Source organism: Pelobates fuscus, chromosome 5 (genome assembly GCF_036172605.1).
Source record: "Pelobates fuscus isolate aPelFus1 chromosome 5, aPelFus1.pri, whole genome shotgun sequence".
Classification (NCBI taxonomy): Eukaryota; Metazoa; Chordata; class Amphibia; order Anura; family Pelobatidae; genus Pelobates; species Pelobates fuscus.
This window is the reverse complement of record NC_086321.1, coordinates 113,357,232-113,370,781: the sequence shown is the minus strand read 5'-3', so window position 1 is coordinate 113,370,781 and position 13,550 is coordinate 113,357,232. Positions and strand designations below refer to the sequence as shown.

The following is a 13,550-nucleotide window of genomic DNA, read 5'->3' as shown; positions in this document are numbered from 1 at the left end:
TATTTAAAAATGATTTGGCCTCTGTATATTTATATAAGTAAAGATACCTTGCTCTATGGGGTGGCCATCTTTGGAACAACCATCTTAAAATCATTTTTAACAACAAAAACAGGAGGTAACACAATGTGCAGCTTAGTTGATAATGCCCACTTGTGGAACTACACTTTTATTTGAAGAGCATACAAAAGACAAATGCTTCTGGGCCCCTGTCCCTTCCTCTGTGTACAAATGCCCTTAAAATTATAGTGCACTTACCACATATATATAGTATATATAAACCAAATCGGCCACCAACCAAACCCTAGTGTCTCCAACTCCAGATTCCAGAGCCATTGCTCCAAGCCAAAGTCTTGCGAGACCGTATTGACCGTATATAGATCAGGGTGGGTCTTGTTACCAAGCAACTGTTACTATGTGATCCCCTAAGCATGGAGAAATGATCCTGACTGCAGGAGAAGCTACAAAGTGAAAAATATTTTTTAAAGATTCAGTCCTACAAAATGCAGTAAAGTAAACGCAATCAGATAAGATAAGGCTGTACACACACAAGTAAAATTATGTATAAAAAGAGATCCTCATATATTCAGGGAACTCATAAGCCTCTACGTAATGTACATAAGCAAATGCATCATACATACATTATATATTACAATTAATGCATAGTATGTGTAACTAAAACAGCCATACAATTTAGTGGAAAAAATGAGTACAACGAATATATTCACATAATAACAACCAGAGTAGTTTCAAATCCAAGACAGGACACACTTACCATCCAACGGTGCCCCCATAAGGAAGAAACTCACTGGAACCAGTGCCACTCCAGCTTCTCGTTAAGACCATGGGGTGACACTGTATCCAGGAGGTACATCCATCTAGCCTCTTTTTGCAGGAAAATCCTATCCCCTGCTAACTGGGGAAACATGTTCAAGAACTTGATACCTTTGTTGTGACACATTGTGGTGCATTTCATAAAAATGCTACGCCACTGGCTTATCTGAGTGCGGGTTCCTAATGAGTGCGGGTCTTGTGTTGAAATATTCTCTCATTCAGTGCCAATGTGGTCTTGCTCACATATCAAATACCACACGGCACTACATAAAATACACCATATGATCTGTCAGACAAGTGAAAAAGCCTTTCAATTAAATGTTCTGCCCAGTCCTTGGGTGGGAACAAATGTCACCCTTAATGATACCATTGCAATGGTTACAAAGAGATGGTCCTGACATACCTGTCCCTTGCTCTCTCCTAAAGGGCAGCACTCTATTCTCTCCTCCAGCTCTGCTTCACTCCACATTGTTTGATTGCCATCTCCTGTCCTACAGTGTTTTATACCCCACCTCCAATAGACTGTAAGCTCGTTTGAGCAGGGTCCTCTTCAAACTATTGTTCCTGTAAGTTTTTGTAATTATCTCTTTTATTTTTAAACCCCCCTTCCCTCCTGGTAATATTGTAAAGCTCTATGGAATATGCTGGTGCTATATAAATACCAATAATAATAATAATAATAATAATAATAACTGAGACAAAAAAAAATTACTGTACTTTTTTTGTCATATATAACTGTTTAGATGAACAAGAGATTTCAGCTTTAACCACAATATCTCTGATGTTAGATGCACAATGGTACAAATGTCCAAAATCCATATCCTGTTGCAGGATGATCCAGCTAGAACAAATAATTATCTTCACATGGTTTGACATATCAGAGTATGTGCTCACAAAGGGAATACATGAGATTTTTTTCTTAGGTATGGTGGACAAGAGAGGTTCTTGGCTCTTAACTGTAAGCTTGGCTTACTGTAATAGCAGCTTTTTATTTGAACTTCACAGCAATAAACATTTGCTTAAAGTTCTCTTTAGTCTTTTAGTTTAGAAGTACAGCTTATACAATAAAAGTATCTGTGAGCTTGAGAGAGCAAATGGAGTCACATGGCTTGGATGGATGAATTGGAGGATTATGACCTGATACATATTTCCGTAGTGAGATGAATTGTGGGAAAGAATATTAGAAATGTATTGGTAAAATATGGCAATAGGAAATGAATTGGGGGAACTGTACAAAGAAAGCAATGTTATATATACATATATATATGTTTTAAATGTGGCAAAGGATATTAATTGCAGGATGGAGAGGAATAGGTTATTAAATATTTCATTAAAATGTGAATATAAACTATGGGAGCAGCATGGGAAATTAATCATGAACAAAAGTAGAGGAAAGTTATATTTTTGTGGTAGTTGGCTAAGGATAAGCTATGTATGCTTGCAGCTATATGAGGTGTTTTGGGAGCTGCATGTTGTCTTTTGACACAGGAAGCACAAAGGCTTGGTCTGGCATACCCTTAAAATACCCCTTTTAATGTAGGATTGCAAAATGGTTTAGTCTGTTGGTCAAATCAGTAACTCTAGCATGTTAGCTATTTGTGAATAGAATTCGTATTGGCTGGATTGAAATAGCTAGGTTGAAGTGATATGAAACCACTTTTTTAATGTGACTGCTTCAAAGGTCCTTATATCCTTCACCACCGTTGCCCTCAAACAAGACATCGAACACCTTCTATAGTGGATAAAAGCAATGGCCGCAGCTTTATTAAACATAACCAATTTAATATTATCCATAAAATTGTTAGCTGTTGGGTGGTTGCCCAAGAGACAGTTATACAACCTTTTTCCAAGAGCCTAAACAGCTGGCCCTTACCATCTGCTCTTGTGCAGACTGTCATCTCCCCAATGCGTCTTTTCGTCTTGTTCCTTTTCCCATCTGTGCTGTCTGGGAATGCCACCAAGCTATGACAAAACAAAAACAAACAAAGAGACACCACATCACAAGCCTCCTGTACTAGGGTGGGAGGGCAGGAAATTCAGTCAGATCCTATCAACTGTTTTTGCTGACTGTTAAGTCTCCTCCAATTCATGCAGATAGGATATTAGTTCACCTTTAATATACTCCAAAATCTCACTTTCCATGTTGTTTAAAACTTCCACCCAACTTCAAGGTAATAATATTTGCTCTATTATATTTATAAAGTCAAGTTGTCTATTAATTGGGATATTACATTTTCTACTGATGTGTCTCATTTTCACATTATTGAATAAATGGAGTTGCAATCTTACAGAATAGCCCTTCTTCCTGAAAACAATCTAATGCACAATTACAAACTTAACAGTTACTTAAACAGTTATTACAATATATAACAATTTGACAATTTGACTACTTGTCTTGTAACTTGATTATAAGCTAACCTCAGTCAAAGTACAAATTAAACAATTTAGGCAACTGAGGACGCCATTCAGTGTTACGATATGAGAAGGAGAAGCTCATGATGTATTGCACTAAAATAATTGGAATATGGAATATATCATGGAAAAAACAGAACATAGAAAAAAAAACATTTTATACTAAAATATATACATGCCAGATGATTTTAACTACAATCTGCCACTTATATATAGCTTTGTCAAATTGCACTACCAAGTTTTCTTTGTTAAGCTCCAAATCCTAATTTCCACTAACTTTGCTTTGCTTCTTTTAGTCTGACGTTTAATCTATTTTTATACTCTCTCCAGACCCTTCAATAAAACTATACTAAGGAGCAGGTCAGGTTTTACATATACACCAACCCTAGTATGATTTTCTCTAAAGAATGCACTTAAGAAATGTTCTGTCACTTCTTAATACAAATGTATGTAAGCCTATCCTTAGTAAGAGGGTCAGTTAACTAAATTAATTTTTAACATATAGTTTTTATTATTTGGCTTTTAACTGGGGACAGGTTGGTCGAGTTTCTTATAGCTACCAGAGCCTGATAATTTCCTTAGAAGTTAAATATTAATTTGTCGGTATGGACTTTATTACTATTTTATTTTACTCGACTTATTTAGCAAGTGCCCAAGATTTTCTTATACATTTAACAATTAGATTTTTTGGACAATTCATTTATTTTTGAGACAGTAATAATGTTAGACTGTTTTTGTTTGTTTGTTTGTTTATTTGTCTTTTTCTATGTGTGTCTAGAAAAAGAGTGGAGTGATTGTTGTAATTTATACTTCAGAGGACAAAATATTGGACTGCTCTTATTCTTTATTCAATTACATGGGTACTGCTAGACCAAATCATATTGCAAATCCCAACAAAGATTTACAAAGCAGGCTTAATAAGAAAGTAGATTGTATTTAGAAATGATAAAGGAACAGCATTATTCAGTTAATGAAAATGTATCGTCCCTGTTTTTGTTTCAGGGATCATTCATCCAACATGTACAGTATTTGCCAATGTTTACATGGTAGCTTTTTGGCTACCATATAATACAAAGCCCCTTCAAAGAGCCACCAGTAATGGTTCAGCTCAGGTTAACATTGTGCCTTGTGCTATAACGAGCAAGAGAAGCACGTCAATAACATAACAATCCGGCTAGCTTCCAAAAATAAGACTGGTAGCAGGTGCAGTCATAAGAATCCTCGCTGGCAGTCGATCAATTCATCAGTATGCCTTCACTACATTTGGCAGCGAGATTGATAAAAGATAAAACACAATCTAAGGAAAAAATAAATATTTTGGGAAATAAAAGCATACATCCTACATGAGAAGGACCCTTTTACTGGTTTATGAAAGATAACCTGAGTACTCTGACCTGGAGGCAGGAAGTGCAAAGAAAGAGGAAGTGATCTAGAAGGGATTCATTTTCATTTGGTCTTACTGTTCTCTGATTGGTTAATGGTTTTTTTTCTAGATTTTTACTGCTGTTTGGAGGTTTGCAGGAAAGAGAACAAGCAACATATGAAGCCTCCTGTCATGTTTTCAAATTTCAGTTTAGCGTGTGCTTAGATTTTCGTTTTACATTATGAGTTTACTGAAATTTATGGGAAGAAATTACTTTAAATAGAAGAAATGAAAAATCAGTAACCAGTCATGCAAAATGAAATAAATAAATAAACATATAAATACAAAGAGTCAGACTACAAAACACAGTTTGCATAAAAAATGTAGTACTTTGCAAAAAATCATATAGAATATTTGTGCAAGGGGCAAATAGCCGTATATGGAGTAAGGATCCAGCATAAGCGTAGGATAGTATAAAGGGAGAAAGTCGGTTGTGGTGTGCCGAGACCGACGATACGGTAGGCCTGTAAATAAAGAGGGCCCACCAAGGAGTAAGAAAGTAAAGTAAATGGAAATAAAAGAGACAGTGTTGAAATGAGGAGTGGGTGGGAGGGTCATTCTGATGCTGACCTCAAGCGATATGAGTCAGGTAAGGGGTGTCTCTTATATAGGGGAGTGAATTAATTTAAGCCCCTCCCACAAATACAGGCCAAACGGCCTTAATACTTGTGCAAGGGGCAAATAGCCGTATATGGAGTAAGGATCCAGCATAAGCGTAGGATAGTATAAAGGGAGAAAGTCGGTTGTGGTGTGCCGAGACCAACGATACGGTAGGCCTGTAAATAAAGAGGGCAAAAATGAATAATCAAAGATTTAATACAGTCAACAAATATATACAAATTAACCAGACATTTCCTTAAATACATTACAGTATTTACACCATTTGTTGTGGGTAGGTACACCATAGTATGTTATCTCTACTGTTGGTCCGTGTTGACTCGTTTCGGAATGTGGTAGAGCCAATAGGTAATGATATGTGTTTACGTACGTGGGATCGTTGAAGACAATGATCTGTCTGAGTGGTAATGATGGTAATGGATTCTCTGGTCTGAGAAAGGCATAAAAGGCAATGTGCATGGCTGGTAATGGCCGACTTGGTAGTATAATTGAATGGTTGTAGATCTAATAGGTCCGATAAGGATGAAAAGTTGGATGGCTATTGGTAATCTCTGAGAGGAACATGGGGGAATGGATTCCTGAAAACCTCTGAGTATATTCTTGTCTGGTATGATAGCATGAAGTTATGGTAGTTTTGGCCATAGGTTATCCTGTGTTGTTGAATGCCTGTAAAATATATAATTAATGGTGTGTGTGAGATAGTTTAAGTTTAAGGTGGCAAAAAGAAGCAAAACCTAGGAGAAATGTTAAGACACAGGTTGAGTTATGTCGTGTTCCAATGAGATTCTTTAAGCCAGGTGAAAAGCTGTGTTATGTGTTCTACAAGTATGGGACGAAAGTGCTAGGTGGGATAGTGCATGCTATGCTGCATGAGTATGTCTAATCCATGATTTTGTCTCTGGAACGAAAGAGTGACCGTGCTGTATGGGCGGCTGTAGGAATTGTATGATGAACATGCCTGGAATATAAATGAGACAATTGTCGGCAGGGATGTATACCCCCGTCTGGTACATGAAAGTGAAATGTGATAAGTGGCCAACCAAGTGAGTTCCCCAGAAATATCATGACCTTATGGATGAGTAGTGGCGTTTGTTGATGATATGACATGACATGTGCCTAGTTGTCTGAGTAACAACGGATTGATGACCCTGACCATGATTTACCCCATGCCACAGCAGCTGCTACAATGGGGTAGATCTCCCAAAGGGGCTGAGGTGGTGGAAAAATGTCCAAACCTGGATTCCATGGCCAACAGCTCTAAAGCAATCGTTCCCGGTAGATCGCTGCCAAACCTGTGATAGACGCCGCGTCTGACCATCTGGTTGGAGAAGTGTCAGACAATCCTGGAAGGAACATGCTTTTACCATGCCAAGTGGTTAAGAAATTCCCCCCCATGTGCAGGTCTGCTGTTACTGAGGTGTCTAGGGACATCCTCTGATCGTCATGTTGGAAGTGTGGAAAAAAAAAAGGGGAAAGTACTCTGGATGTGAAAGCGTGGTCTTGTGGTATGATTGGCATGGCAAAATTAAGGAACCTGGTAGGGATTGTAGTTCCTTGCAGTTGTAAATACTAAGCAGGAGGTAGTGATTGATGTAGTTGAGAATGTTCCCTATTTGTCTTGTGGTAACTTGCGTGTATGGATGCCGACAAGTCATATGCCCAGTAATGTGATGTTAGTGTCTGGCCTTCTGTTTCTTATGGGGTACTGGGACGCCCAAGTGGTCAACCAGACTAAGCTGCCGTGAGGTTTCTAGTGAAAAATATGTTATCTTTGATCAACAAGAAGTATTCTAGATAGTGTATGACTGTAAGGCCTCTGGATATGTTATCATAACCAGCACAGAGTATCTGCGAATATCGATAGTAGGCTAATCTGTAGCTCGAAAGTTGAGCGGGGAAAGGATTGCCCAATTTATGCCATGTAAGTGACAGTGTGTAGGGTAGATGGTAGCCGTTTACTGCGTTGATGATATTGGTCTTACTTAACCAAGCTTCAACCCATGCTTGAGTGATAGCTGTAAAGGTAGATCAATGGTGTTGTATAGTAAGAAAACTCCTCGGAGGGTATGAGCGAGTTGAGACTTGGGGTAGCGGAGGTGTGTGGTGCCAATAAGTCTATGGTTAGTCTTTGTTTAAGGGAAGATTCCTTGTGACAATACCAATGTGTTTGTGTTTGGTGCCATGCTGTAAATTGTGGAGATTGGAAGACCCTTCTGCAAATCTTTGCTATGAGTGTGTTTACAGCCAATGGTTTTGTTGTGCTGACTAAGTGAGGGCATGCTATATTCCTTGAAGGTGTGTTTATGATACCTGTATGGGAGCCCTTTGAAGCTCCAGAGCTTTAGTAAATCTACTACAAGTCTGGAAGGGTGATGAGTCAGTAGTGTTGAAAATGCATTAGTGTGTACAGATGGTGAGTACGTTATTTGTAAGTTGTATTGGGACACATGGTTTGTCATGTGCCCTGAACCATTTGAACATATATGCAACAGTCTATATGCAATGCAACTACTCATATCAATGGTCTCTGGTAGTTCAGAGGTGCTGGTACCTGGAGCCTGAGAGTGCTCGTCCATTTGTTTGGGACAAACTCCCTTCCGTATGGGTACCTGCACAAATAAACATCTCTACATATTCCAAAATGCCAACCCAACCAAGGGATGGTCAGTTCCCGATTTACCTGGAATCCCTGGATCTGACCATCACAGATACATCATCATACATATATATGTGCTGGGATCATACGTGCAGGGTTAACGTCTTGTGTGTCATAAGAATTGATTGTACCAGGTAACCAAGTTTCGGTTGGTGCTGGTTGTAGAGTAGCGTGAGGCCCAGCCTTGTGAGGGCTGTGGTGACCAACTCGAGATTGCCAGTCTATCATAAATTTAGCCTGGGTGTCACCTGAGTTGATGTAGCTGGGCCTTCCCCTGCCTTCGTGTTGTCCGTTGATGTATGGAGGAGTTTGAATAACTCTGCTTTCCTTGCTGTAGCAGGGTAGGGGATTTGTCACCTCCTTAGGTCGGTGGTAATGTGTGGGATCGTCCAGGATCTAATTGCTGATGGACTAGCAACATCTCCTCTGCTTGAAGGTGTATCAATTCTAGCCGGGGTGCTAGGAAGAGGTGATTCTTCACCATCTTTTGGAGAAATACTTAAATAACAATAAAGATTGCAATTATTATTTGTACCCAGGGTTCTTGTACTGGCTTGCTAGCTAAGCCGTAAGGCGAAACGATTAGGCTTGGGTTTTTTTTGGTGACTGGTGAGGCCCTGCTAGTTGCCAAGTGGCTTGAGAGGCTCTATCTATGCTTGGCCCGAGGGGATTTTGTGTGGCCACTGAACGTTGTGCAGGATGTTGGCCTCTCGGTGACAGTAACCAGAAAATAGGAAGGGGAGTGACAGGTGAGGCCCTCTCTATGATACAATGCGAGGCGGCTAGCTCACGAGTGGCCCGAGGGGTGTATGCCTCAGAGTGTGAGGCGAGGTGTTGGCCTCGCGGGACCACTAACCAAAGCATAATGCAGAGAAAAAAGGGGGTAATACCTATTGGGCCCTAGAACCCTAATTGCCAGTACACTATTACTATTCCAGGGAAGGTAAGAGATGAATAACTACGTGAGCAGGTGTATGTACCTGGTAGTATGGTATTGAACCTGACAATCCGTATAGGTTTTTTAGTAGTAACTGTAACCTGAATGGATAAAACCGTATGGCATAAGGAAATATGGCATAGACCAAGCTTATCTTAATACGTACAGTATATGTGAAAATTAAAGTGCCGTGATGTGTAAATATTAAACATCGTAGCCATACTGGTTAAATATGTATCAATCTTAACCCATTAAGTGCCGTATGTACAAGTGAAAACGTGGTCTGTCCCCACCTTGTAAGTTGTATGTCCCCTTGCTAGGGGAAAGTCTGTTGCGTGAGCAGCGTGCTGTGAAAAATGTATGTGAACTATATTACCAGTTACGTATATACAGATGCGTCTGCTACTGTGTAATAATATATGTATTTATACCAGATGTGGATATAGTGCTTGCTATGTGAATTGTTGTATGTCTTATTGAATGGTAGGGGTCAGTGAACATGGTGTTGCAAAATGCAAGTGCACTGGAGATCTGCCGAGTGCCCTATAGGTGGCAGTGTAGTTGGATACTGATTGGTATGTGAAATGCTGTTTGTCTGTTGACCTATAGGTGTCAGTGTTTTGGTGTTTGTAAAACCCCATGAAAATTGTCAATGTACTTGACAGACCTGTAGGTGGCAGTGTTGATAGAACCACTGTTGGTCTTGGTGTGAAATGTAAATTATTGTGAATTAAACCTGAAGTTGAGCCCATGCTGGAGTTTAATTTATGGTTTATGGTTATGTTTAAAACAATCTTATGTGTAATTTATATTGGCTGGTAAATTGTATATGACATGTGAAGACAGTTTTGCTGTTGACCAGTAGGGGTCAGAAATGCTGATTGTATGTTAAAATACCCTTTAACACCTTAAGGACCAAACTTCTGGAATAAAAGGGGTCATTACATGTCATGTGTGTCCTTAAGGGGTTATTCCTACCATTTGACAGATAGGAGTCAGTATAAAAGCGAAAATGCTGTAGTTAGTTTGTTTGCTTATGTAGTGAAATAAAGTCTGAGAAGCCTGTAGTATACCGATTGACCGGTAGGGGTCAGCATGTAGGCGAAAATGCCGTGGTTAGTTGGTTTGTACATGAAATGCAATAATGTCTGAGAAGCCTGTAGTACACTGAATGACCGTTAGGGGTCAGTGTGTAGGCGCAAATGCAGTGATTCGTTGGTTTGTACATGAAATGCAATAATGTCTGAGAAGCCTGTAGTACACTGAATGACTGGTAGGGGTCAGTGTGTAGGTGAAAATGCAGTGGTTTATTGTTTTGTACATGAAAAGCAAAAACGTCTAAGAAGCCTGTAGTACACCGAATGACCGGTAGGGGTCAGTGTGTAGGCGCAAATGCAGTGGTTCGTTGATTTGTACATGAAATGCGATATCTAAGAAGCCTGTAGTACACCAAATGACCAGTAGGGGTCAGTGTGTAGGCGAAAATGCAGTGGTTCGTTGATTTGTACATGAAATGCAATAATGTCTAAGAAGCCTGTTGTACACCAAAAACCGGTAGGGGTCAGTGTGTAGGTGAAAAATTCAGTGGTTTATTGGTTTGTACATAAAAAGGCAAAAAACGTCTAAGACGCCTGTAGTACAGCGAATGACCGATAGGGGTCAGTGTGTAGGTGAAAAATGCGGTGGTTGGTTGGTTTTTACATGAAATGCAATAATGTCTGAGAAGCCTGTAGTACACTGAATGATCGGTAGGGGTCAGTGTGTAGGCGAAAATGCAGTGGTTCTATGGTTTGTACATGAAATACAATAATGTCTGAGAAGCCTGTAGTACACCGAATGACCGGTAGGGGTCAGTGTGTAGGCGAAAATGCAGTGGTTCGTTGGTTTGTACATGAAATGCGATAATGTCTAAGAAGCCTGTAGTACACCCAAAGACCGGTAGGGGGTTTAAACGAATGATATGCATGAACATGCAATGGTTTTAGAACAGACAGACAAAATGCAGCCATAAAGTGAGGACCTGACCCATGCATGGTGCCGTGGGACTGATGCCTGGCGTAACGGGTAGGTCGACTTACGGTTTGTGAGTCACTTGGACACCATCCACGGCGATGGATTAAAGAAAGAAGGTGGTAGGCCGGAAAAGCCTGTGGCTGGATTCCTGACACTGTTCTGCTTAGAAAACCTCATGGATTAATCAGGTAAAATGGCGTCTGGATGACCCGGAAGTGAAAATCATTCTGATGCTGACCTCAAGCGATATGAGTCAGGTAAGGGGTGTCTCTTATATAGGGGAGTGAATTAATTTAAGCCCCTCCCACAAATACAGGCCAAACGGCCTTAATACATATGTAATCATTTAAGAAGTGTAAAAATAATGCAATTTTGCAAACAAATAAGTTTGTCAGAATCTTGCCCCAAACATCTTGTTCTGTATACTTTGTATATGTTTATCTAAAGTGAAATATTCTAAATTAGTTCAGTTATTCTATTTATTAATAACAATTATTTTCTATATGTCATTTTAGAAGATTCATTCGTATGAGGGTTTTATATGTTTTATACTCACAGATTACCAAATAACTTGCTCTGTTTCTTCACTGTACAAACTTGTAGATAGGTAATAACACAGATTTCCTGAAAGTAATATGAAGTCCATACTTGCATGTTCTCCTCCCATATTTTTTTTTTTTTGGCAGGCTATTCTGTGTGCTCTGACATACAAAAAGAAAAGACGTTAATGATTTTATGGAATATTCTAGTAAGTTAACCTTACTAGAATTGAAAATTCATCATGCATTCTCTTCCTAAATATCAATGATTCTTAAATGTGACTGAGTGAAATAAATATACCTCTGTTATTTCAATTTTGGTTTGCTTAATGTGCAAATTTGACTTGAAATGCATGATTTCCAGCAATAAACCTCTGCGAAAATGAATGTCGCTAATGACAAACACAGAGTGAGTACGTAATAAAAGATATATTATAGACTATAAATCATTAACATAATGTAGAAACAAATTACTAGTATTTAACTTCCTATAAAAGTTCTAAAAATGATATATTGCCTTTTGCTATACTATATGAGTTGTGAATATCACAGTCAAATCAAAGTAATTGTTCTTCAGCTCATTCATGTTTGTATGATAAAACCATGAGTGTACAAAATATTGTATTCATGTAATGGAACATAAAAATATGTTTCTCTTAAAAAGTCCTGACTAAAAAACAGTGCAGAGTGCCACACAATTAAGGGTCATTAACCATATCACATGGGATCTCCCACCACAATAGAATAATACTATTGCTCTGTATTTATAGTTTATTCAATTCACACATCAACATTTTCACCCAAGTTTTAGATATCGAAATATATAGTATAATAAGGTACTATACTAATGGTGCTAATACAATTATTGCACATAACAAACATGCTTTTGAAATTAAAATAAGCATCAGAACAAACGTTAGCATATCTTACAGTGAGCAATAACATTTGACATACAATACATTCTGTGTGTTAACATAGTGAATAACATTGGTTAACAATGGAAGCATTTATCATTCTACAATAAAGTAATGACCATGATCAAGTAACATTCTGTAGATTCGTACTAGAAATAGGACTGTAAAGAAACGCGGGTCAATGTGTTATAAGGACATCCCTTATTACACAGAAACTTAGTGAGAGTGTCTGAACAGGAATAGGTTCTCCTCCCAGGAGGACCTTCAAAGAATACAATGATTTCTATTGAAAGCTACTTTTACATTTAGCATGTAACCTATCAGTAACGAGGTAGAAATGAATGCCATTTTGCAAATAAATGTTTGGTTAAGTTATTCTTTTTATGGAAATACATGTTCATTCTAAATAAAAGACAGCAATGAGACAGGTAAAATTTTAAGTAAGTGTATCGGGTGGAGATTCAATCTATTGCGTAAGAATGGCTTTGTGATATACTGCCGCTTAAAGGAACACTATAGAGCCATGAACACAAGCAGTTAAAAATACAATCTAGCCCCCTGGCCCAATTTTCTCACCCTAAATAGAGTATAACCTTAACTTTATTCCAGTCTGCTGCATTTGGCTCTACCTCTGATCTGCCTTCTTGGCTGACATCTTCAGAAGTTGTGATCTGAGGCAATCACAATGCTTTCCCATTGCAAAGCATTGGATTGGCTGAACTTGACAAGGAGGCAGATCAGGGGCAGAGCCAGCACAAGCCAAACAAAGCCCTGGCCAATCAGCATCTCCTCATAGAGATGCATTGGATCTGTGCATCTCATTCAGGAAAGTTCAGTGTCTACACTCTCTGCATGGAGACACTGAACTTTCCTTATGTTAGTGCTGCACCAAGAAGCACCTCTAGTAGCCATCTGAGGAGTGGCCAGTAGAGGTATCCCTAGACTGCAATGTGAACACATTGCAAGTATTTAAACTCACTAGAGACTTAGCAGTATTTACTGCCTGTTATTTTATTTGTATGTGTTCAATAAACACATTATTAAGTGAAGATCTTTGGCACACTTCTTGATTCTGCTCAGCCAGGGAGTGGAATCCCTCCTAATATTCCCACCAGCCTGGCTCTGTGTTTGTGAGTACAACATCTGTTGATTATTATACATGTATATGTACCAGATTATATTGCACTAGGTTGTGTTTTTTATATAC

The 13,550-nt window shown here is 38.8% G+C and overlaps 1 protein-coding gene across 1 annotated transcript in view; it reads left to right on the top strand.

The window, feature by feature from the left end:
* FBN2 (fibrillin 2) overlaps positions 1-13,550 on the top strand; it is a 234,011-nt gene that overhangs the window by 68,582 nt on the left and 151,879 nt on the right. The window lies entirely within an intron of this gene.